Source organism: Barbus barbus (genome assembly GCF_936440315.1).
Source record: "Barbus barbus genome assembly, chromosome: 12".
Lineage (NCBI taxonomy): Eukaryota > Metazoa > Chordata > Actinopteri > Cypriniformes > Cyprinidae > Barbus > Barbus barbus.
Window position 1 is genome coordinate 8,907,208 of NC_136740.1, and position 26,052 is coordinate 8,933,259.

The following is a 26,052-nucleotide window of genomic DNA, read 5'->3' on the forward strand; positions in this document are numbered from 1 at the left end:
GTCAGGTGGAGTAAACAGAGGTTGCAGGGGAATTAGAGAGGGGAAGATGAGGGCAGATGTAAAGGCCCCCTGAGGGAAGGAGAGATGTTCAACTCTGGGCAAGATGGGCAAGAGCGTTGCGAATGCCTCATCCGGACCACCTCCCTCAGGTCTTGCCTACCTCTCTTTGACCCGCGCCTCCCTGAAGCCCTACCTGCAGGCGAGGGAGGGGCACGAGTCGCGACACTAGCCTTCTGTGCCCATCTCTGATCCCCCGATCGGGATGGGCCAGGACCCCTGTGTTGTTCGGGCTCAGACCTGGACCTTCTCGGAATGAAGGTTTTAAAAGCCGCTGAACGTGCCTTCACCTCCTTAAACTTTTCAACCACCGACTCGACGGAGGTACCAAAAAGTTCAGAAGGCGAAACCGGAGCATCGAGAAGAAAGCCCTTCTCTTTCTTCCCAATATCTGCCAGGTTCATCCACATATGTCTCTCCGTTACCACCATGGCCGCCATAGACCTGTCCATCGCAGAGGCGGCCTGCTTAGTGGCTCGAAGAGCTAAATCGGTGGTGTGGCGCAGCTCAGCAACCTCGTCAGGTCTTTCAGCAGATCAGCCTGGTATGTCTGAAGCACTGCCATGGTGTGCAACGAGGCGACAGCCTGACCTGCTGCTGCGTATGACTTGCCATTCAAGCGAGATGTATCCTGAAGGGGCTTAGATGGCAAGGAAGGAGCCTCAAGAGAGGATGTCTTGCCCTCAGAGAGATAGCTAGCTAGCGTCTCTTCTACGGGGGGCATCCGCTCGTAGCCACTCTCGCGCATCCTCTAGTATGCTGAAATCTACGAATACGAGAGGAGAACGGCTTTTTCCATTCCTTCTCAACCTCTGTATGAAGATCAGGAAGGAAAGGAAGGCTCACTCGAGCTGGGGGGTTATGGCCAGAAAGATAACGCTCATCGAGACGACCCGGCGGCGCCATCACCGTGGCCCGCTTCCACGGCAAGTCAAGCCTTGCCGAGGCGCGTTCCATAACCTCCAACAGCTCATCATACGCAGGGCAGGAGGATTGAGAGGGCTCAGTCTCAACTTCTTCACCCTCAGACATCTCCTGCTCTTCCTGGGCAGAGCCCAGCAGAGTACTAGCCGCTGGATCAGATGACGTCAGCGAAATCGCGTCATCGTCATCCAGCCACTCGCCCTCGCTCGCGACTGACGAGCGCGAGAAGGAAAGCCCCTTCTCTAACTCATTGGCGAGACTCACCTGCGAGCCCCATGAGCTAATTTTCCTCCGTGCCTCGGCAGCGGAGGGTCCTGAACCCCAGGAAGCAGATAGCTGCCACTCTTTCCTCGAAAAGAGAGACAGACGAGAGCGAAGCTTTTTCATAGAAAAACGCTCGCAGTGCACGCAGATTGCCCCCTCGAGAACATCGCGTGCGTGCTCCTCGCCCAAACAAAAAACGCAAAGATCATGTGAGTCATCAGGTGTCAAATAACGTGGACACGGATGCACACATCTCTTGTGCTCGCCATGACAAGAGTAAACGTTCTTACCTCGTAATTGCACGCTTCAAACAAACCAGTCAATAAAGACGAAGAAGAGGATGACGCTTTTTCCCGGCGCCCTTTTATACTGTGGTCGCGCCGGGAGTGACGTCATAGGCTGTCGCCGGCCAACATATGGTGTTTTTGTATATATGCTTCAGACACGGGTCACTTAGACGGAGTTCCCCATAGCGACCTCTAGAGGACGCAGTTCGAAGTTCCCTCGAAAGGGAATGCAAGTTATGAGGTGGAGGGGGAGAGACTAGCTCAGTGCAAATGACTGTACATACAACTTAGGTTGCAAGGAAGTATAAACAGAAGGTGCATTATAAAGTGAGTTATGTAAGTAGCATATGTTTATATATGGCCAATGACCTTAACGGCATCCGGAGGTAGAAATGTGCAAGGGAATGTGCAACATAACAGAGGAAACAATACGAACGTTGTGAGTGAGGAGTGCAGACAGGTTATTGAACAGTGCAGTTTTTTTTTTTTTTGTTTTTTTTTCCATTAGGTGGTCCATCTTGGGTGTAGTGTTTAGCGCCTGAGATTGCAGTTCATTAGGCTGACAGCTGAGAGAAAGAAACTGTTCCTGAATCTACTGGTGCGACACCGAAGACTCCTATAACGTCTCCCAGATGGGAGAGGAGTGAACAGTCTGTGACTGGGGTGAGAGGAGTCTTTGATGATACTTCTCACTCTCCTTAGGCAGCGTTTGTGTTAAATGTCTTTGACGGAGGGCAGCACGACACCAGTGGTGTATTGGGCAGTTTTCACCACCCGCTGGAGGGCTTTCTGGTCCGAAACAGTGCAGTTGCCATACCACACTGTGATGCAGTTTCTGTATTTCAGTTGTAATAATTTTAAAGACTGAATGCTGATGGCTCTCAGAGAGAAGACCTCACCTACAGTACAGTCATAGTAAAGACATATACAGTCCAACAAACAAAATGTGAGCTGCATCATCCATAATCCTGATCGTCTAACTTAGTAAAATGTCAGTCACAATAGATCAAGAGGAGGATTTCTGTATTCTGTATGCATTATAGCAATTTTTCTTAAATGTATACAATTTTGCATTTCGTAATTCAACGATTTTTAGTCAATTCGCTTTGCGCAAAGATAATTCCTATGTAAAGATTATGTTTGAATTCTTTCTGTAACCTTTACAAAAGCGTGGAACATCATAGTTCTCAAATATGTTTGCATTACATAAATATGACAGAAGTGGAGAAACAAAGATGTTTAGCACATGCACACATTGTAGATGCTTACGTACACCAGAGATGTTGCTTTATTTGAGACAAAGAAGATGGCTATAGTGACTGATAACTTTCTTTAATGTTTAATGTCGGTGTTGAAAAAGATTCTGTGGACAAACTTTGAAATGGAGGTTTGTCAAAATAATAAGTTCAGTCAAACGTTCATTAATTTTCTTAAATGAATAAGTATGTGCTTGTCACGCTCTCTTTCCCATGCAAGGATTAGCATCTTAAAACAAATACAGCCAAACAAACGAAATGTGAATTGTCATCTGCTATCTGAGCAAGTTGACTTAATCCAGTGGAGTAATAAAAATATAATTTACAAAGCCGCATTTAATAAACTTTCACAATTGTTTATGAAACTGTTTTTCTGAATTCTATATGCATTATAAACATTTCTTGTCTTGCTATACTCTCTTTCTTAGTGATTTGGTCTCTTGAATGTACGAAAGGTTATGGATGAAATTTATCAATACTTTTTACAAGAGTGTGTGAATTTTAACATGCTCAAATTTAAATGAATGTGCAGCTTTCAGTGCAATAGTTTGATTTGTTTCAGTTGTAATAGTTTTAAGGGTAAAACAGCAAGACTTAATTTTCATGTTGATGCTTCATGTGTTCGCACATCGTGGACATACACAAACTTGCACTAAAAGAAATATCTCAAAGAGAAAATACTTTATTTCTTAATTTTCATTTATTCCTATTATGATGACAGCTCACAAACAGGTGTCTTCACCTAAAAACATACACAGTCCAACAAATAAATTGTGAACGGCCATCTGAAATCTTGATAATATGACTAAAACTAGTGGTGTAAGAAAAATGTAATTTACAAAAGATTGTGATTCTTAGATGCGACACATCCCTAACAAAATCTTTTGGCATGGAAAAATACTCATAAATGTTTTAGCACAGCTATTTACACACGTATGAGAACTGTACATTGTATCACTTGCCATAGAAAATTCATTACCAGTTTATTAGGGTCAAAAAGAAATGACGATAATAGTTGAAACATCGTTATACATCTCTTTCATGTTGACAACACAGATGCTGGTGCATTAATGTTTTAGTAAATAATTTCAAAAGACATGATACCTACAAAATAGTCAAATAGTCAAAATGTACAAATTTTGTGTTCTAGGTGAGAAATTTACACCAATAAAGGTTTCATGAACATTAGAAAACAACATGTATTCCCAGTGGCTATTAAACATAATTTGAAATGATGAATAATTTGAAAACGTAGGTCTGTCAAATGAGAAAGGTTCAGTCATATATTTCAAAAACTTTTATGAAGTAAAAAATGATGTGTTTGTCACAAACACATCCAAAGAGTTTTCTACTCATCTGAGAAAAGCAGTTGGGTGCATTATCATCAGGCGATTTTAAAGAAATTAAAGAATAAAACTAAAGTTTAATTTAAAGACAATAGACAGCATGACTTGCTTTAGTGACACACAATGTGTTTAAAACTTTTTAAACATGATTAAAACTGTACATATACTATAATACACATACACATACTATCTACAGGCTATATTAAAATTAAAACATTTCTTAAATAACAACAAAAAAGTAAACGTACTCGGTTACTAATGTAACCTCGGTTCCTTGAGATACGGGAAAGAGTACTGCGTCACTAGATGCTATGGGTAAAACTCCTTTTTCCCCGAAGTCTGAAGATCACGCAGTGTGACTGCACGGCCATTGGTTCGTGCAGTAAATAAAAACGAACCAATGGCTTGTCAGCGGCGCTGCACAAGGCAAAGCCCGCCAGAAAGGGCGGGGCCACCTGGCTATATAAGCGGGCGCTTCGCTATAGGAAATCAGGCCAATTCGACTGAAGTGACGACATGAGTAGTGCAGCTGAATGACATGGCATGGTACACAGTACTTGTTCCCATATCTCAGGGAACCGAGGTTACGTTAGTAACCGAGTACATTCCCTATCGATACTTCACTTGTACTGCGTCGCTAGATGCTATGAGGAACAAAAATAATCCCGCCTTGCCATGAAGAGAAACGACCAACCTAAATTGGCCTTGAGCAATAAGGCTCAGAGGGACCAATTAAGAGCAGGAAGAATCCTGCAGGAGGTATGAGGACCAAGCTCCTAGAGGTCAGTCCAGCCTAGATATCGTTTCAACGGTCATAAGTACAGCCTCAGCACCAGGAATGGGGCCAAGAGCGTTCTTGAAGAATCAGACAATGGCTGAAGGGACCGCTTTAAGAAAGGTGTGTGCCCTTTAAGCAGAGAGAACCCGAGCCTGTAAGGAGCCATGGACACACCACTAGACCACGCCCAGGAAGAGGCCACGCCTCTAGTGGAATGGGCTTTCACTCCAATGGGGCTCTGGAGGCCCAGGGAGGAGTATGCTAGTGCAATAGCGTCAACTAACCATCGAGATATTCAAGATTTTTTTTATTTGTCACATACACAATTATACAGGGTATAACCAGCAGTGAAATGTAGGTATATCAGATATCCTGTGCTTTGTGACCGGAGACCCCTTGGTGCGGCCGCCAAAGCAGACAAAGAGTTGTTCTGATTGCCTAAAGGGCGTGGAACGCTCGATGTAAGTTCTCAATGCCCTGACCGGGCAGAGAAGGTTGGACTCTCGGTCCTCCTCAGAAAGGGGGAGTGCAGAGAGTGTAATAACCTGGGCCCTAAACGGAGTGTAGAGCGCCTTCGGGACATAGCCATGTCTTGGCTTTAGTCGTTTGGCCCAAACTCAAGACAGGCAGGGTTTACAGAGAGAGAGCCTGCAAGTCACCTACTCGCTTCACCGCTACTAGTGCCAGCAGCAGAGCGGTCTTGAGCGACAGTGTTTTTAAGCTTGCAGATTGTAGTGGCTCAAAGGGAGTGCCTTTAAGGGCTCTCAGGACCGTGGACAAGTCCTGTGCAGGGACTGTGAGGGGTCAGGGCGGATGGAGCCTCCTAGAACCCCTCAGGAAATGGACAACCAGGTTGTTCCGGCCCACCGACTGTCCGGTGAGAAGCTACTATAGCTGCCACATAGACTCTGAGCATGTAAGGGCACGGCCCTTATCCAACAGCTTTTGTAAATAGGACAATATCACTGATATGTCATATGTTGTCAGGTCCTCGCCGTGGGCTTGACACCAGGCGGAGAAAACCGACCACTTAAGGGGCGTAGAGGCGTCTCGTGGACGGGGCTCTAGCCTGTTCAATGGTATTTAGGACATTCTCGGGGAGATCTATTGAGTCCCATCGAGTGCCCATAGATGCAGGTCCCACAGCTCGGGCTGGGGGTGCCAGATCGTTCTGTTCACCTGAGAGAGGAGGTCTCGTCTCAGGGGAATGGGCCACGGAGCCGCTATTAGCAGCTGAGATAACTCTGAGATCCAATGATGGTTCTTCCAGAGTGGGGCCACTAGAAGCACTTTGTGCTTGTGTTTCCTGATTCGAGCCATTGGTTCGTTTTTATTTACTGCACGAACCAATGGCCGTGCAGTCACACTGCGTGATTGAAAAAGTCTTCAGTCCTCGGAGAAAAAGGAGTTTTTCCCATAGCGTCTAGCGGCGCAGTACGAGTGAAGTATCAATAGGGAACACAACATATACGATTTTGCTCATACTTAAAATTTTGTATACTCAGATTTTGTGTGTGTGTGGTTCAGGTACACCCTACGTTATGGGGACAAAGATGGCAATATCCAAAATCCTTGTCCTTGTGGGGACATTTTTTTTAACACCTACAGAGGTGTTATCATACACACGTAGAGATGATAAAGAAAAACATGCCCGGACATAGAACCTTTCTCAGACGCATATAGAAATATGATCTTGGTGAATTCTTTAATTCTTTGTTTCAGTTTTTAGGTGCTTTATTGGCACAAGTAATATTTGTATATTTTATACTTTATTGGCACAATATGAATATTTTTTATATACATTCATATTGCCAGAGCATTTCAGTTTTGTTGCAAACAATCAAAACAGCGACGTCTTAGCTATCGACATTTAACCTATAGATCAAGCAGAACTGAATCGTTTAGGGGTTTGACATGGACACGTGTCTGGATGTCTTTCACCCCCCCAAAAACAAAGAACCATCCCCGTTAACAAACATATTAAATCATTATATCGGACACCGACTACATCACGGTAGGAATCAGTTTGGGGAGAAGCTTTGGGCTCTGGTGTCTAGACACCAATCCACCAAAGGTGTTGACCTAAAACACAAACATGGAAGCCAGACGTCCAGACAACCTCCTTATTCAGAAGTGGATGTAGACGGGCCGGTAGGGACAAATTGGTGACTAGGCATTAACATATACCATACAGATCAAACAAACATTGATCCTCTTAAGGTGTCAATACGCACCCCTTTGCTCAGCTATTTTTCCACAATCAGGAAGAACCCAACACCTCCAGACTGGAAGCTAGCTACAGGTCAGGAAGAAACTCCATAAAAGCCCCATGGCACAGGTAAAAACATTATAAATCCAGTCATAAATCCATCAAAAGTCAAATCTAACATCTGTTTTGATCTTTGATTTACACACCCTACTGTCATGTCAGTCAGGGGTGACAGGACCTCAGTGACGTGACAGTCAGGGTGACAGAGGGGGGTCATAGAGCCATAAATCAGGTCATAAATCTAACCATGTACACATTTGACATATGATAACCTGTCAATCAATGCTGACAGGGGTCATAAATCACCAATCTGACACATGGGAAACAACTACTAATGGGTTTCCTACAATGAAATTGCAAAGCGCACATTTAGAATTTTGTACAGTATGCTATTTTAAAACAGAGCAACATCACTGGAAGCTGTCAGGCTCAAGGTGCTGAAAAAAAAGCCCAAAACTCACACACGCATTAAACATGACTACTGCATGTTATCTTGTTGAGGCACAAAGGGTTGATACTTAATGTATATGAAATAATATAGCTTTGGCAAGATAAGATTTAAAAAATGTTAATGTTATCTACATGAATCCTGAGCATAGCTCAAGACAGATGGATTTAAATGATGCAATGTGATTACATACTTTGTCTTTTGGTTGGAAACATAACAGATGCACACAGAACAGCATTACAATAATATCCCCTGCTGCATCTGGATTATAATGATCTATTCTACAAATATCTCTATATACAGACATTTTAGTGCATTCAGATAGAGAAGGAAATAGGAGGTGGTTCTTATTTAGCAGATACACAATCAAATGTCCGATAGTTTGCTTTATTCTTTTCTTTGTTTGTTTGTTTGTTTTAAAATGAAAAGCTCGGTCACATGATTATTCATGAGACTTGTGTGGCCTTATTAACAGGAAAAAAATAACAGAATGAAAACTAACTGCAAGGAAATTAAGAAGTAAAAGGATGTGTAACACAATGAAATCTGACAGAATGGAATTAAGTTCAATGACAGACAGCTTACATTAGGATGTCGACTTGTTAATTTTGATATTTTTTAACCTTGAAATCCTCTGGAGATCATTACAGATGACTAATAAGAAAAACTGAATTAGGACGCATGACGAAAACAAACAGAACTAAAACTATCCATCCATCCATTTACTGGTTGCTCGGTTGCTTTGTTTCTGTGTATGCGTGCTGTTGGGTGTGTTAGCGTATCTGCCACTCATACAGTTGTTTTATTAGGTGCACATGTGTGTTTATCTCAAGTGTTGATTGACTAGTAAAAGGGCTGTATGGAGAGCTGTCACACAGTACTGGTGATCACTGCTGTGTCTGGTCTTTTGTTATTAAACAGGGATGCTGTGAAAACATGTTGACACATGAAATACTTCTGTCATCATCATCATAATTCTTGTTTAATTTGATGTCATTCAGTTGATTTACTCTAAATGCATTCCATTTTATAAAGGGGCTACATAATGTGAAAAACAGTGGTGTTGTAGATTGCATACTTTTCCTTTGACAGAGAAATTTGTTGGGAAATGTTCTCAATAGATGTACAATTGTATCTTGTGCATTCAAGTATTAGTGTCCCCATAATAAAAAAAAGGTAACACTTCATAATAACTGCACACTATGAATCATTAGGTCAAGTCAAGTCACCTTTATTTATATAGCTCTTTTAACAATACAAATTGTATCAAAGCAACTGCACAATATCAGAATAGGAAAATAGTGTGTCAATAATGTAAAATGACAAGATTAAACACTCAATTTTCAGTTAAAGGCATTTCATTATTGAATTCAGTGATTGCACCATCCAGCGCAGCTCAGTTTAAATAGTATCTGTGCAATCAGGTCTATGATATCGCTGGAAATGAAGTGTCCCCAACTAAGCAAGGTAAGCATTAGTAAATAGTTAGTTCATCCTTTATAAAGCATTGACCCAACATTAATAGTCATTAGTAAGCCGTTTATAAATACAGCTATAAATGCCTTGTTCTTTATTTATTAGGCATATCTATTACAAAGAAGATTTAAAGGCTCAGTTATCTTCCTAACAGAAAAAATAAACAAACACAACACACAGGGATACAAAACAAAAATATTTTTTCAAGATGCAAAAAATTTAACTGTACACTTGAATTTGTATTTATTTATTTTTTTCAATGTAATTGCAGAGGTTTATTTTTCATTTTTTATCAAGTGTACAGTTGTACATTTTCATTTTTTTTGCATCTTGAAAAAATGTTTCTGTGTTCTGTATCCCTCTGTGTTGTGTTTGTTTAGCTTTTCTGTTTGGGAGATAAATGAGCCTTTAAATCTGCTTTGTAAATGCTTTATAAGGTATAAATAGTCCTCACTTTAGATGAGCTCCCAAAAATAGATGGCTGGCAACTGCTAAATGTTTTATAACTACCTGACTTAATCATGAATTACAGCAGGAATATGTGTTAATAAAGCATTTAATTGAATAAAGTGTCTAAATAATAAGATGTATAAATGTACATTTAAATAGTTTATTAATCATTTATTTACACTTTCTAAATTATCTTATGAACCACTAACAACTCCTTAATTACTGGTTTGTAAATAACGTAATAATTCAGAAATGTTAAATTGATCATTAATAAAGTATGAAAATACAATTATTAAACATTATATATATGCTCAAGAACAAAACATGTATAGCTGTATTTATAAAATGCTTACTAATGCCTATTAATGCTGGAACAATGCTTTATAAAGGATGGATTGACTATTTACTAATACTTAACTAATGATTCATAGTGTGCAGAAAGTGTCATAGTGTTACCCAAAAATTAAGAATGTTAATAATTGTTCACAATGCATACAATGAACAAGAGTTGGCACATTCCAAAAATAGCCAAAATTCAAAAATTACCCCCCCCCCTCCATATATGCATGACATATTTTATATATGCATGACATGTTTTAAAGCCATTCAACAGCTTTGTGAAAGAAAATTTTTATGTTTTATTTTTTTGCTCTGAAAATTCAATCAAATCAAATTTTCACAAGGAGGCATAGAGGATAATACATTATCTATTAGCATTTCCAAACTTACTGCATAATGGGGTAAGTACATGGTGGAAAGTGGGAGGAACTAGGAAAAAAAACAAGAAAATAGAAGAATAAGCATACAGGCAGACAGATCAAAACAAGATATCACTGGATGTAAAGTGTTAATGTTAAATGAAAATCAATCAATCAATCTACTGGGTGTGTCAATTGACTGCGTTCTGTAGATGAACATGCCTATTTATTTGCTGATGGGACTGACGCCACCCCTTGAGGCACTGTGCCAATCAGACCCTTTGTCACAGGTGTATAAAATCAATCACCTAGCAATGCAGTCTGCATTTATAAATAATTGTGAAAAAAGAGTTCTGAAGAGCTCAGTGAATTCAAGTACTGTGATAGGATGCTACCATTGCAATAAGTCAATTTGTGAAATGTCAACCCTGCGAGATATTTCACAGTCAAATGTGAGTGGTATTACTGTAAAGTGGAAGGTTTTAGGAACAGCAGAATCTCAGCCACCAAATTCTGAGGAGCATGGTGTATAAAAGTGACCAACACTCTTCTGATTACAAAGTGAAAAGTTCCAAACTCACACAAACATTAATACCAGCTCAAGACCGCGGGAGCTTCATGCAAGCTGCATGCAAGCTTCATAGTAAGTACAATGCCAAGCGGCGGATAGAGTGGTGTGAAGCACATTGCCACTGGACTCTGGTGATGGGTGAGTCTGGGTTTGGCAGATGCCAGGAGAACCTTACCGACCTGACTGCATTGTGCCAACTGTAAAGTTTGGTAGAGGAGGGGGCTGAGGGGGTTTGTGCCTCATCAAAAATGAGGCATAAACATCAGCTATAGCTTCAATTCCCTAGAGGGGCTTTTATTTTTATTACAGGGGGAAGTCGTGGCCTAATGGTTAGAGAGTCGGACTCGTAATCCAAAGGTTGCGGGTTCGAGTCTCGGGCCGACAGGGATTGTAGGTGGGGGGAGTGAATGTCCAGCTCTCTCTCCACCCTCAATACCACGACTGAGGTGCCCTTGAGCAAGGCACCGAACCCCCAACTGCTCCCCGGGCGCCGCAGCATAAATGGCTGCCCACTGCTCCGGGTGTGTGTTCATGGTGTGTGTGTGTGTGTGTTCACTTCTGTGTGTATGCACGTTGGATGGGTTAAATGCAGAGCATGAATTCCGAGTATGGGTCACCATACTTGGCAGTATGTCACTTCACTTATTGTAGGCTGAACAGTGTAATGTTCAATGTGCATAGGTGGTGTGAGAAAGCCCCATTGTTTCCAGCGCCTGCGGTGAGTTTGGGTTGCAAGCATAGTGGTTTCAGTCAATGCCTTTGAAAAGGAGAGAGAGAGAAAATTAGTCTTGCATTCTCTTTGTGGCCTTCTTCCAGAGTTTGTATTGTGTGGCCTTTTTATCAGGCTGTTGTGAATGTGGTCAAGTGGTTCCTCACTTGCATTTCCTCTGCCCCCATTCGTGCATATCCATCATCTGCTGAAAGGTGGTGGATGTCCCATGCAGGCTGAAGGAAATGGCTGTGTATTGCTGGTGCCCACTATGGGTACTGAAGGCTGTACTCTCTTGTGCTGACAGAGTCAGGTTGACCTGCCAGTATCCCTTGGTAAGATTCAAAGTGGAGATGAACCGGGCCGTTCAGTAAGCTCATCCACACAGAACATGAGATACCCATCTAAGGTGGAGACCTCATTATAGAACCAATAGGGGCCATCAGGATTAGGATGAACCATTAGGATGAACTATGAATGAACCAAGATGAACCAAGGCCTGTCAGACTCTTTGATGATTACAAGCTTGAGTATTTTATGAACTTTCTCCTCAATAGCCTGTCTTCAAGATTTTGATACCCTGTCGGTCCACTCTGGGATGCTCTGTGGTTGAAGCCTGCATAACACTCTGATTGGTCAAATGATCTCTTGGGTCCACCTGAGGTGAGTTGGTCAATGGAGATTGTGTTGTGGGAAGAGAGTATTTTTGTGTCTTTAACCGCAACCTGACATTAAAAAAAAGGTTTTGTGCCTATGTGTGAAGCAGACTGCCCTGGATGGAGTGCTGAAGTGACTAAACAACAGGGGGAATCTGCACTACAGAACAAGCATTTTGTCTCAGCAATGTTGCATCGGTGTAGTTTTAGTGATATCAGATGTTAGATAGCCTAATACGGGGCACCAATAAATGCAGTAATTTTAGATTTAAGTAGCACCACCATTGTAATGGCTTTGGGCTTAAATATTAATATTAATATTTACTTTTGGCGATACTATTTTGATACTATTTTTATGAAGCAACAGCCAAGGAATTGCACCTTGACAATAAAGAACAATCATGGAAGATTGTTGAATAAATACGAATTACAATTAAATTATAGAAAGTTGTAGTCTGACTAATCTGAAAGATTTGTGAGAAATCATTTACTTGTAGAGCCTTTTCACTGTATTATCAACACAAGGAAAACACAAGTGTAATAAAGGGGGTTTATTAACAAAGGGATAGACAAGAGTAACTAACAATAATGAATAGATAAAGTGCAAAGAAACTTGAACATAAGGTAAAACCACTTTGGTCAGTCTGAGGTAGCGATTGATTGTTCACACTTATGGCACTTTTCCACTGCGTGGTATGACTCGGCTCGATAGGGTTCAGAACGACACAGCACTTGCTCAGTTCGGCTCGGTTTGCGTTTCCACTGCAGTTTAGTACCTTTAGTACTTTGGAGTGGATGGGATTATAAACGTGTCGTTATAGTTGCGCAGCCTCTACTGCATTGACTCCTGAAAAACATTTTAATTCTGCGTCGCTCCATCAAGCTCTCGCTGGATCCTCTCCTCAGCCGTCAACGAGAAGACAGTTTGTACTTCCTCAACAGACAACGAAACAGCCATTTTTTGGTTGTTAAAAGAACAACCACTTGTGCGCTAATTCAAAACAGTTGCGTTCGATTCTTAGCTGGCTGTGTTGATTTACCACATTTTGGTAATGGTACGGTTCGCTTGGAACCTCGGCCGAGGTGGTACTAAAAAAAGTACCAGGTACTGTACCCAGTGGAAAACTCCCCAAAAGTGAGCCGTACTGAACCGTACCGTGCCGTACCATGCAGTGGAAAAGTTGCCTGGGGGGTTGCTGTATGTTAATGTTAACCCTCCACAAGAGGTAGTGTTGTTATGTTAAAACAAAAGGCATCCTTTATTGTCAACACACCTAATCTTATCAGAACATAACTTTTCACATGTTGTGTGGAAAGAAGTCTTCCCATCTTGACCGCTGTTCACTACATAGTGCATTGTCAGGGATGGCTTTCCTGAGACCCATCCCACCTTTTGTATCACCTGTGGTCCTTTCAAGGATGTCGGAAAAAGCTGGAGCAAGGACGGCTTTCTCAACAGGGCATAAGCTGCTTAAAAGTAGATGACTACTGTTTTGCAAAAAGACATAGCTGGGTTAGTCATGGCTGCTTCCAGGAATTCGATAACTCAAAAAGAAATCGAGTCGAGAACAATGCACTTTCAGTTTAAATTCCATCACGGCATGCAACCGGCAGTGCTATCAAGTGCAACTCAAGTGTGCTCAGTGCCCAAACACTTAACACACTGTGTGTATCCTCACTCAGTTATAAAACGAGAACATGGTGGCATACACTTCCAAAATGGCATTGTGTTCACCACAAGGTGAAAATTTGTGTTAAGGTTGCTGAACATAATAATAATCCACAAGAAAAACTCTATATCACAGGCTAGATTAATTTCTTCTTGAAAAATAAGAAATCTAAAGTGTGATGGCATTGGTGCTTTCTTACGAGTTGCTGGTGATGCAGTTAAACTGACTTGTTTCTATACATGTCAGGTGTGGGTGAAGGGACAAGAGTGATGACTCACTTGCTGGAGGAAATAAAAGGGCTTTATTAATAATAAAATAAAAATAAACAAAAACTACCCCGTAGGGAAAAACAGACTGACAGGGTGATATCGACAACGAACCAGCATAGGACTGCAAACACAAGGAGATTATAAAGGGAGCAAATGAGGAGGGTAATGAGAAAACACAGGTGGGGCAAATTAACCATTAATCAGGAAATAAGGTGGGTGGGGTCAAGACAATTGGCATGAGAGCACAGGGCACATATAACTAAACAAGACCAGCCATGTGCTCACACAAAACAAAAACACAAGCACATGGCCAGCAAAACAAAATCACCAGCAATGTGCAAAAAAGGACACAAACACACAGCTATTGAGGAGACTATTCACAAAACATGACAAACATGGAAGCACGCAGCTAGTGAAAAAAAACACAAGCTGCGTGCAACACAGAACAAGTTTCGCAGCCGAAACTGAAACGCGTGCCGAACAAAACACATACACTCACAGAAGAGCGCATGGCCCAAGCGAACTTGAGACCGCACACTCCTACAGCAAGAACAAACCTGGAGCGTGAGTGTCCGTACCCCGACACGAAACCAGAACCGAGTCTGAACAAGACAGGAGGGCCGGGATCCGAACACCACACCCCAACATGAAACAGAGCACACAGACGAGAGAGCGCGCAGCTCGAGCACACCAGAAAACAAGACAAGAAGGGAGTGTCAGGGCTCTGTCACAAAACCATGAACAAACTACATTGAAGTGACAGAACCCTGACAATACAGGCTTCAGTCAATCTACACACCTAGAGTATTTTCCACATAGCATCAGCCCTGACGCAGCATTGAGTGAACCTATGAAAGGGAATGTTCATATTTTTAAAATGAAACCTTGCATAGTGTATGCCCAACATATCCAATATGTTCAGTTATCATCATGCTACTGGCTACATGCTACTGAACAGGAATTTGCAATTTTGCAAATGCGTGAACAACAGCAGGTGTTTTTTTGGTGGATTTTTGACCATCAGTCAAATAACCTGTCTTAGTTGGCATCTGTCAAATTTAGCTAATTTTTACAAGGGTCTGCAGTGACATTTCTCCAAAATGATTACTTTGGTTCTTGCATGTTTTGTGATACTTTTAAAGTGAAATGTCCACTGAGTTCACCTAAAACAGATGAGCATGAATGCGCCAATGGTTTATTACATTGGTTGTTATATGCATTGTGGATGTTCAGAACTGAAATGTCTAGTGAGTGGTGCTAAAATGTTAATGCTTTGTTGTGTTTTAAAATAGCATATCACCTACACTAAACCCTACCTTAAACCTAACCAATACTGTTAACAAAAGCAATTGTTACATAAAAACCATAAAGTAACCATACTCATTTAATTTGCATATACAAGTCTTTATTACAGGACTCATACCCTACACAACTCATACCCTAAGTGTTCTACACAAGTGGAATGCTGTACCAGGTGAGCTATAAAAAAAGTTTAATACATTAGAAAAGCCATACATTTGAAGCTAGTTATGTGATGCAAACATCAAAATGTCTTAGTTACAAATCATGACATATGGTAAAAGTGTTTTGAAGTCAAAACAATATTGTGCAAGTATTGTGCTGTAATATACATCAACATTTCTGTATTCATTCAAGTTTGAGCTGTCTAACAACTGATTAACAATGTAAGGATACAGATAAATGTTCTGATGGGAAGAGATCACAACACTTGTAATATTATGTGCTAATGCACTTTGCCATAAGCCTATCTCATTACGCACATAACTGCTACACTTTGATTAATGGGCCAATTCAAGCTACAGTTATATTAGAGGATGTATAGACGTGATACAATACTAATGAGTTTATTCTAGTGGCTTTGAATGTCAGACTGGCCTTGATTGATTCACACTTATCTCTTTATATATACTGTGTATGATATTTAATTATTTATTCATACTGATATTTGCTGGTTTTCTCTCATTAAGCGCTAAAACTCTTTAGTGCTTAATGAGAGAAAATTTCTGATGATCTGCATCACTATGATATTTCACCTAAAAATGAAAATTCTGTCTTCATTTTTAAACCTGTATGACTTTCTTCTGTGCAGCACAAATGAATATCATTTTAAAAATATTTCAGTGTTCTGCAGGTTTAGAACAACATGATTGTGAGTAAGTGATGTCAGAATTCTAATTTTTGATTAAACTATCCTTCAATTTTAACGGGTTGGAGGACAATGCAGGATATAATTTACATGTTACAGATATGATGAACTGGTAACTGAATAGGATTATTATTATCTTCCATGGAACACACCAAATAAGCATAATGATAGTTGCATGCAACACTTTCCAAAGCTGGGTGGCCAGACAGACTGCCTGGCAGATGATTATAGGGAATCACACACATTACACACAAAAGTTCAATTGTGCAAATGACATATAAAAACCTACTTTATGACTTTGAGGATCTCAAGTAAGAAACTATTCATATTCCAGTCAAAAAAGGACAATTGTCCAATTGTGATGTCACATTTGAAGCAAGGACACTAAAGCGCCATTAGCAGATGGGATGTCTGTTTAAAGGGTACCCAAAGTCAGACATTCATTGTTTTGAGCACTCCTTCATAGATATAGTGTCTGAAAATTTAGCATAAATGTGTAAAATCACAACAGTCTTAATAAGTTCCATTGGAATGTTTGTTTAAGTGTCTGGTCCTCTCACATTATATCTGCTGAATGTGACAGGATATTGTTTGGCACACAACTAAATGCCTTAAGCAAATCTACAACCGTCCCAGCAGACTTGGACTCCTTCAGGCCTTAAAAGAGTTTGAGGAAATGCATTCTGGGTAATAAAGATGCATACCACAGATATGACATAATAATTCCTAAGGGATGAATGATTTGTGTACAGTTTAGTCAACATTATTCCCCGTTCCTGAATTTGTACTATTTGATTAACTGCTGTAAAAAGGACATTATTTCTCTCTGGGGTCAGTGTCTGTCAGCTGTAAACCCAAGGAGCACTTGCTCGTCTAATTGCTTCTAGAGGAATCACACATCTTGCTTTTTGACAGGATTGCTTCTGTCTGTCCCTGTCTGTCGTGCTGCTGAGAGGTTTGTGATTGTAGCTCCGTGTAGCTTCGCTTTTCTGTTGAATCTCTATCTTACTTTCACTCTCTGTTGTTTAAAGTAATAATATATAACTTAATTCCCACCATATTTCTGGTATTATCTATCAAACTAATTTGATTGTTCGCTTTTTAAAACAACGAGTGCAGTGCGCATGACCTGACCGGTTGAAAAGAGATGGCCTTCATCCCTCATACTTGACTAACTGGGGCCCAGGTCAGGAAGCAGACAGACTGGCTAAACCGACCGTCTGCTAGCCGCTTCACGTCACAGAAGTCAGTTATTTCTCAGCACATAGAGACTCTTTCACCTAGATATCACACTATAGAGACTGTGTCTGTTCCCTGAACTAGAAAATACAGAAAACATTCAAACCAAAGTAAGAGTAACAATTTAATTGATGTTCAACAAATAAAAAAAACAGATATAATACAGATAAACAGATGATAAAGCTTGGCTTATTGAATATTAGATCCCTTTCTACAAAAGCACTTTTTGTAAATGATATGATCACTGACCATATACTAGATGTGCTTTGTTTGACAGAAACCTGGCTAAAACCAGATGACTTCATTATTTAAACGAGTCTACCCCCCAAGATTACAGTTACAAACATGAACCGCGTCCAAAAGGTAAAGGGGGAGGTGTTGCCACAATTTATAGCAATATTTTCAGTATTTCTCAGAGGTCGGGTTTCAAGTATAATTAGTTCGAAGTAATGGTTCTTCATATAACGTTATCCAAAGTTTGTACTGACTACTGTATACAGGCCACCAGGGCACCATACAGACTTTATTAAAGAATTTGCTGATTTTCTATCTGAGGTAGTGCTGGCTGCAGATAAAGTCCTAATTGCTGGTTATTTTAATATCCATGTTGATAATGAAAGAGATTCGTTGGGATCAGCATTTATAGACATTCTAAACTCCATTGGTGTTAAACAACACTTTCAGGACCTACTCATTGTCGAAATCATACTCTAGATTTAATACTATCATATGGAATTGATGTCAGCGTTTTGTGTATATTCCATATAGCTAAAGCTGTAAAGCCAACTCCTTGTCACAAATATGGTAGAACCATCACTTCTACCACAAAAGACTACTTTATAAATAATCTTCCTGATTTATCTCAATTCCTCAGCATATCCAATAGCTCAGAACAACTGTATGATGTAACAGAAACTATTGACTCTCACTTTTCTAGCACTTTAGATACGCTTGCTCATTTATGCTTAAGGAAGATTAAGGAAAAGAGTCCAACACCGTGGTATAATGAGCACACTCGGGCCCTAAAGAGAGCAGCCCGGAAAATGGAGCGCAGCTGGAGAAAAACTACATTAGAGGTATTTCTTATTGCTTGGCGGGAAAGTACCCTATCCTACAGAAAAGCATTAAAAACTCCTAGATCTGCTTACTTTAAGTCTCTTTTAGAAGAAAACAAACACAACCCCAAGTATTTATTTAATACAGTGGCTAAATTAACAAAAAATATAACATCAGCAGGTGCAGACATTACCCAGCAGCACAGTAGTAATGACTTTATGAACTACTTTACTTCCAAGATCGAAACTATTAGAGATACAATTGTAACCATGCAGCTGTCAGCCACAGTATCGCATCAGATAGTGCACTACAGATCCCCTGAGGAACAATTGCACTCATTCTCGTCTATTGGAAATGAAGAATTGTATAAACTTGTTAAATCATCTAAACCAACAACCTGTATTTTAGACCCTGTTCCATCTAAGCTCCTAAAAGAGGTGCTTCCAGAAGTAATAGATCCTCTTCTGAATATTATTAACTCATCACTGTCATTAGGATATGTCCCAAAAACCTTCAAACTGGCTGTTATTAAGCCTCTCATTAAAAAAAACACAACTTGACCCCAAAGAATTTGTTAATTACAGACCGATCTCGAATCTCCCTTTTCTGTCATAGATATTAGAAAAGGTAGTATCATCACATGTTCCTTCTTAGAGAAAAATTATATATGTGAGGATTTCCAGTTTCCGGTTTTAGACCATATCATAGTACTGAGACTGCTCTCATTAGAGTTACAAACGACCTGCTTTTATCATCTGATCGTGGTTGTATCTCTCTATTAGTGCTACTGGATCTTAGCACCGCGTTTGACACTATCAACCACAACATTCTTTTAAATAGACTATAAAATGATGTTGGCATTAGAGGAAGTGCACTGGCATGGATCAAATCGTACTTATCTGACCGCCATCAATTTGTGGCAGTAAATGAAGAGGAATCATACCAATCACAAGTGCAGTATGGAGTACCTCAAAGCTCAGTACTTGGCCACTTACTTTTCACGCTTTACATGTTACCCTTGGGAGATATCATTAGGAAACATGGTGTTAGCTTTTACTGTTATGCTGATGATACCCAGCTCTATATTTCTTCGCGACCTGATGAAACTACCAATTTGCAAAACTAACGGAATGTATAGTTGATATCGAAAACTGGATGACTAGCAATTTCTTACTGCTAAATTCTGAAAAAACAGAGGTGTTAATTATTGGACCAAAAACTTTTGCATGTAATAACCTAGATCACTGTCTAATACTTGATGGCTGCTCTGTAAATTCTTCGTCATCAGTTAGGAACCTAGGCGTACTTTTGATAGCAATCTTTTCTTCGAAAAACATGTTTCTAGCATTTGTAAAACTGCATTTTTCCATCTTAAAAATATATCTAAATTACGACCTATGCTCTCAACGTCAAATGCAGAAACATTCATTCATGAATTCATGACCTCGAGGCTAGATTATTGTAATGCTTTATTGGGTGGTTGCTCTGCACGTTAAATAAACAAACTCCAGCTGGTTCAAAATGCAGCAGCTAGAGTTCTTACTAGAACCAGGAAGTATGACCACATTAGCCCGGTTCTGTCAACACTGCACTGGCTCCTTCTTAAACATCGTATACTGTACATTTTAAGATCTTGCTAATTACCTATAAAACCCTGAATGGTTTGGCACCTCAGTATTTGAGTGAGCTCTTAACGCATTATAGTCCTTCACATCCGCTGCGATCTGAAAACTCTGGCCATTTGATAATACCTAGAATATCAAAATCAACTGCGCGTGGGAGATCGTTTTCCTATTTAGCACCCAAACTCTAGAACAATCTACCTAACACTGTTCAGGAAACAGACACACTCTGTCAGTTTAAATCTAGATTAAAGACCCATCGGGACAAGACCACAGGAACCAGATGAGTCCTTTGCACAATCTGATTATGCTTTAGCCTAGATTTAAGATGCTGATTTTTTCTGGCCAGAGGAGAATGACACTATTTCGACAAACTATTTCCCCGTCAAAATACTGTAAAGCTGATATAAAGCCACCCAGCTTTATATCAAGCTGATGTAAAGCTGCTTTGACACAATTTGCATTGTTAAAAGCGCTATAAAAATAATATTGACTTTACTTGACTTGACTTGACATCTCAGCCTCCTCCACTTATGATGTCTAATGGAAGCATTAATGTATTCTGAAAGTATCTGGTGTACAAACAGAATAACTGATATCGATATATCAACGAAATAGTACATTTTATGAGTGATATAGCTGGCATTAATGCCTTTGATAATAATAAACAGAAGAATAATCGTTGTATAGATCCTAGTTGTGGTCAATTATTCCTGATTATTATTGATATTCACCACTTAAGTGATTCAAATGACCAAAGTAATAAAAGTTTACGTACAGTCTGATATGTTATGATGAATGAGTTAATCGTTCATATCAATGCACACTTAAACTTTGCATTAACTCCCTATCTAAATATGGACGCAAATGTGATAAGATGGTTTTAAGTTTCACTGAGAATTGAATTGAATTACATGCTATTAGATTATTCAGTGGTTGTATGACATATTACTAGAGTTAGGGGAACACCTTTCTTCTGTCTACTATCGTGCTTATTATACATATTGTAAATGAGACTGTTTTACACTGAGCATCTTGAGCATTCATTTTTAAGGTGAACATATTAAAAGCATGAAAAACTGCATCATAAAATCCAATCATATAGGAAATAAATACAACACTTTTACACATTTATTATTCTTGGTTAATGTTTTTGCTACATGTATGGTACATTTGTAACCATCAAAATTGTATAAATTAATATTGGTTATTGTTTTCTAAACGGTCATGATGAAATAACAATGGTCAGTTATAAACTAATATAGCCTATAAAAATAATATAGTTAATATATTGGAAATATAGTTAATAATTGTGTTTGACCAAGATGGCGCCGATGATGGCAGCTATTGTGCGTTGCTCTTCAGTGTTTGTACTGTTTTTTATGTTTTTCCTGTTTTTTGTTTTTCAAATACGATCAGTTTTACCAGGGATGACCTGCTGAACATTAGGCAGAACACACAACAAAATCTTTTACCGGATTTTGATTTGTCGGACGTTTTGCTGGGCATTGTAGTTGGCGGAGCCGTAGCTCTGGTCTAACGCTACAGGAGGCGCAGAAGGGGGAAGCGAGCCGGAGCGCTCGTGAAGCTTCGTCAGTGTGGATTTCGAACGGCGTTGCCTAGCATCCATCTAGCGAATCTCCGCTCTCTACCCAACAAAACGGATGAACTCCTTCTGCTCTCCCGGACAAACAAGGATTTTTCTAACTCTGCTGCTCTGTGTTTCACGGAAACCTGGCTGAATGGCGACATACCGGACAGCGTGCTACATCTGCCTAATTACCAGCTGATCAGAGCAGATCGGGACGCAGATTCAACAGGGAAACCGCGCGGCGGCGGGACGTGCTTTTACATCAATGAGAGGTGGTGTACAGATGTAACTGTTAAAGAAGATGTGCTGTTCAGATCTAGAAACGCTCTTCATTAACTGCAAGCCGTTCTACTCACCGCGGGAGTTCTGCTCGTTCATTCTCATGAGTGTTTACATTCCACCGCAAGCGCACGTGAGCACAGCTTTACAGAAACTCGCTGATATGATCACAGCGAATGAGCAACAACACCCGGACTCTGTTTCAATCATTCTCGGGGACTTTAATAAAGCAAATCTCTCCCATGAACTGCCAAAATACAGACAGCACATCACATGTCTTACCAGAGACAGTAATATATTGGATCACTGTTACACAACAGTAAAGGACGCATATCACTCGGTTCCACGAGCAGCTTTAGGACTCTCTGATCACTGTTTGGTTCATCTTATACCATCCTACAGGCAGAAACTTAAATCTGCAAAGCCTGTATTAAGATCTGTTAAAAGATGGACTAACGAAACAGAGCGGGATCTACAAGCCTGTTTCGACCTCACTGATTGGACTGTTTTTGAAGCTGCTGCAAATGATCTGGACGAGCTCACAGAGACTGTGATATCTTATATCAGTTTCTGTGAGGATATGTGCATTCCTAACAGCACTCATCTAATCTACAACAATGACAAACCATGGTTCACTGCGAAACTCAGACAGCTCCGTCAGGCCAAAGAAGATGCTTACAGAAAGGGAGATAAAGTCTTGTACAAACAGGCCAAATACACACTGGAAAAGGAGATCCGAGTGGCAAAGAGGAATTATTCTGACAAGCTAAGGAAAAAATGATCTTCCAGTGATCCTGCTTCAGTGTGGATAGGAATGAAGGATATCACCTGTTACAAGACACCATCCCCCAGCATTCTGGAGAATCAACACCTTGCAGACGACTTGAACGAGTTCTATTGTTGTTTTGAAAGATCACCCCACACCCGCCCTGAACACCTCTCCACACAACCATTAACACCTCCAGCAACCCCTCTCTCCCCCACACCTACAATTCAAATCAGCGAAGAAGATGTGTGCCAGGTCTTCAGGAAGAACAAAAGAAGGAAAGCATCAGGCCCTGACTGTGTCTCACCAGCCTGCCTAAAAATCTGTGCTGACCAGCTGGCCCCCATCTTCACACAGATCTTCAACAGATCACTGGAGCTGTGTGAAGTCCCCTCATGCTTCAAAAGCTCCACCATCATCCCCGTCCCAAAGAAACCCAAAGTTTCTGGACTCAATGACTACAGAGATGTGGCCCTAAAGGCTGTAGCCGTTAAATCATTTTAAAGACTGGTTTTGGCTTATCTGAAGGACATCACTGGACCCTTACTGGACCCCCTGCAGTTTGCCTACAGAGCAAGCAGGTCTGTGGATGATGCTGTCAACATGAGACTGCACTTCATCCTGCAGCATCTGGACAGACCAGGGACTTATGTGAGGATCCTGTTTGTGGACTTCAGCTACGCTTTTAACACCATCATCACGGAAATCATTCTAAATAAACTAAAACCAGCTCTCCGTCCCCACCTCCATCTGCCAGTGGAGATGATAGTGGACTTCAGGAGAAACCCCCCTGCTCTCCCCCCACTCACCATCATGAACAGCACGGTGACTGCAGTGGAGTCATTCAGATTCCTGGGCACCACCATCTCCCAGGACCTGAAGTGGGATACTCACATAGACTCCATTGTCAGAAAGGCCCAGCAGAGGTTGTACTTTCTTCGCCAGCTGAGGAAGTTCAACCTGCCACAGGAGCTGCTGAAACAGTTCTACTCCGCCATAATTGAATCCATCCTCTGCACTTCTATAACTGTCTGGTTCAGCTCAGCTACCAAATCTGACCTCAGAAGACTACGGAGGGTAGTCTGGACTGCTGAGCGAATCATTGGTACAACCCTCCCCACTCTCCAAGAACTGTACTTATCCAGAGTGAGCAAAAGGGCTGGTAAAATCACTCTGGACCCCTCACACCCAGCACACTCCCTCTTTGAACTGTTACCGTCTGGTCGACGCTACAGAGCTCTGTGCATCAGAAAGACCAGACACAGGAACAGTTTCTTCCCTCAGGCAATCTCATGAACACTCAACAATAAACGTGGAACACACAACTATAATACACTATACATTCACCACACTCACTTATTTTATTTTTATTTTCTCATTTCTAATTTGCACATACTTGACCTGTACATACTAGTTGACTATATTATATATTGTGTTTTTGCTGCTTTGTACATTGACTATTTGGTTATTTGTTGTTATTCTTATTTGTTGTGTCCTGTCCTGTTGCTGTCTTTCTGTTGCACTGTGGAGCTTCTGTCACTACAACAAATTCCTTGTATGTGTAAACATACTTGGCCAATAAAGCTCATTCTCATTCTCATAATATATTGGAAAACAATATAGTTGTTAATTTCTAGTTCATGACATAATGCATTAAAGTGACCCTATTATGTGTTATGAAAGTTCATATTTTGGTTTTGGGAGTCCCCAATAATAGGTTGACTTGCATGCAAGGTCAAAAAACACTTTAATTTTCTTATAATATACATTTAGTTTTACCTTATTTTGTCCAACGACCCCCAAATGATTCATTCAACGATTCATTTTTACAAACCCCTCCTTAGCGTGACACTAATCTGCAGTGATTGGTCGATTTCATTTAAAGCAGTGTTTGTTAGCTTTTTCCACTCCAAAAGTGCCACCTAGTGGCAAAGAATGAATTTGCATTTTCATTCAGACCAACGCAAAAATCAAGTTTTCCCAGGTCTGCGCACAACAAGTGGGCAGGCAATATGCTTCATGTTGACGTCAACATGAAATGGCTTGGGATTCGTTTTAAAAACGACTCGTTTCAATGATTCAGTCGACTCTTTCTTGAGAGACAATAACTTTATAGATGGTGCACTTTCAGATTTAAAACTTTGCAGGATGTTTTCATTTACTTAGAGCTGTGTTACACACTGCATGAAAGTTAATTTTCAAAAATCCATAATAGGGGCACTTTAAATAATATTAACAAATTGTACAAACTGTATTGTAAAGTATAGGCCTATCCTTTTTTATTGAAACGAAACAGATGACACATATGATTTGGAAAATGTGTGAAGTGGCTCTTGTCATTAGTTCACAAACAGCAACACAATAAACTGCAGTCATCCATGTCATCAACACAGTGGATCACGTTTTTGATATTAAACACCATTGACAAGCAAGAGTATTTATAGGCTCAAGGCCTGTGTGCGTGGCAGTGAACCCAAGGACTGCAAACTATGTTATAGCATAGTGAGAAAGGCTTTAATATGCCTGTTTTCCCACCCTTCTCCATCCTAATCCAATTGTGAAGAACTGACTTTCCGGCTTCTTGTGGTTAATGGAGTGTCAAATCACACTTCCAACAGCTAAAAATACATGTATTCAGCACACCCTATGACGAAGAGAACAATCTAATTCAGTTTAGCTGTCTTCATCTCCAGTCAGTGTTAAGGTATGATTCATCTTCCCAGGCTATAGCAGCTTTGGCTAGATGTGTGAGGCGTCAGGGTGGCGAGGATGTCCAGCGCTTTGTATAGAACTGGAGTGAATAAAGGACAGCTGAAGAATTAAAAATTTTTCTTTAGAATAAATAATAATAATAATCCAGGATGATCTGGGTGTGATCATTTTACTTTTGCTGAGCTTGTTCAAGTCATAATAGTAATCTTAAAACAGATTTACAGAGGTAATTTTACAGCAGACTCTACAGTAAGCATCCAGCACAGTGTAAATGGTGCAATACAATTATCATGAGTTTAAAGAAATCATCCAGCTCATATACTGGAATTTTATTTCAAGTAAAATACGTTAACAATGGCAACAAGTCAAGCCAACAATGTCAGCCAGTTTCCAGAATGAACAAATGTCCATGCTGATTCAGGATATTTCATGCTTTAACAGTCAGCCATATAACTTCTCACATGGATTTCTTTATCAGTGGGAATATTCAAA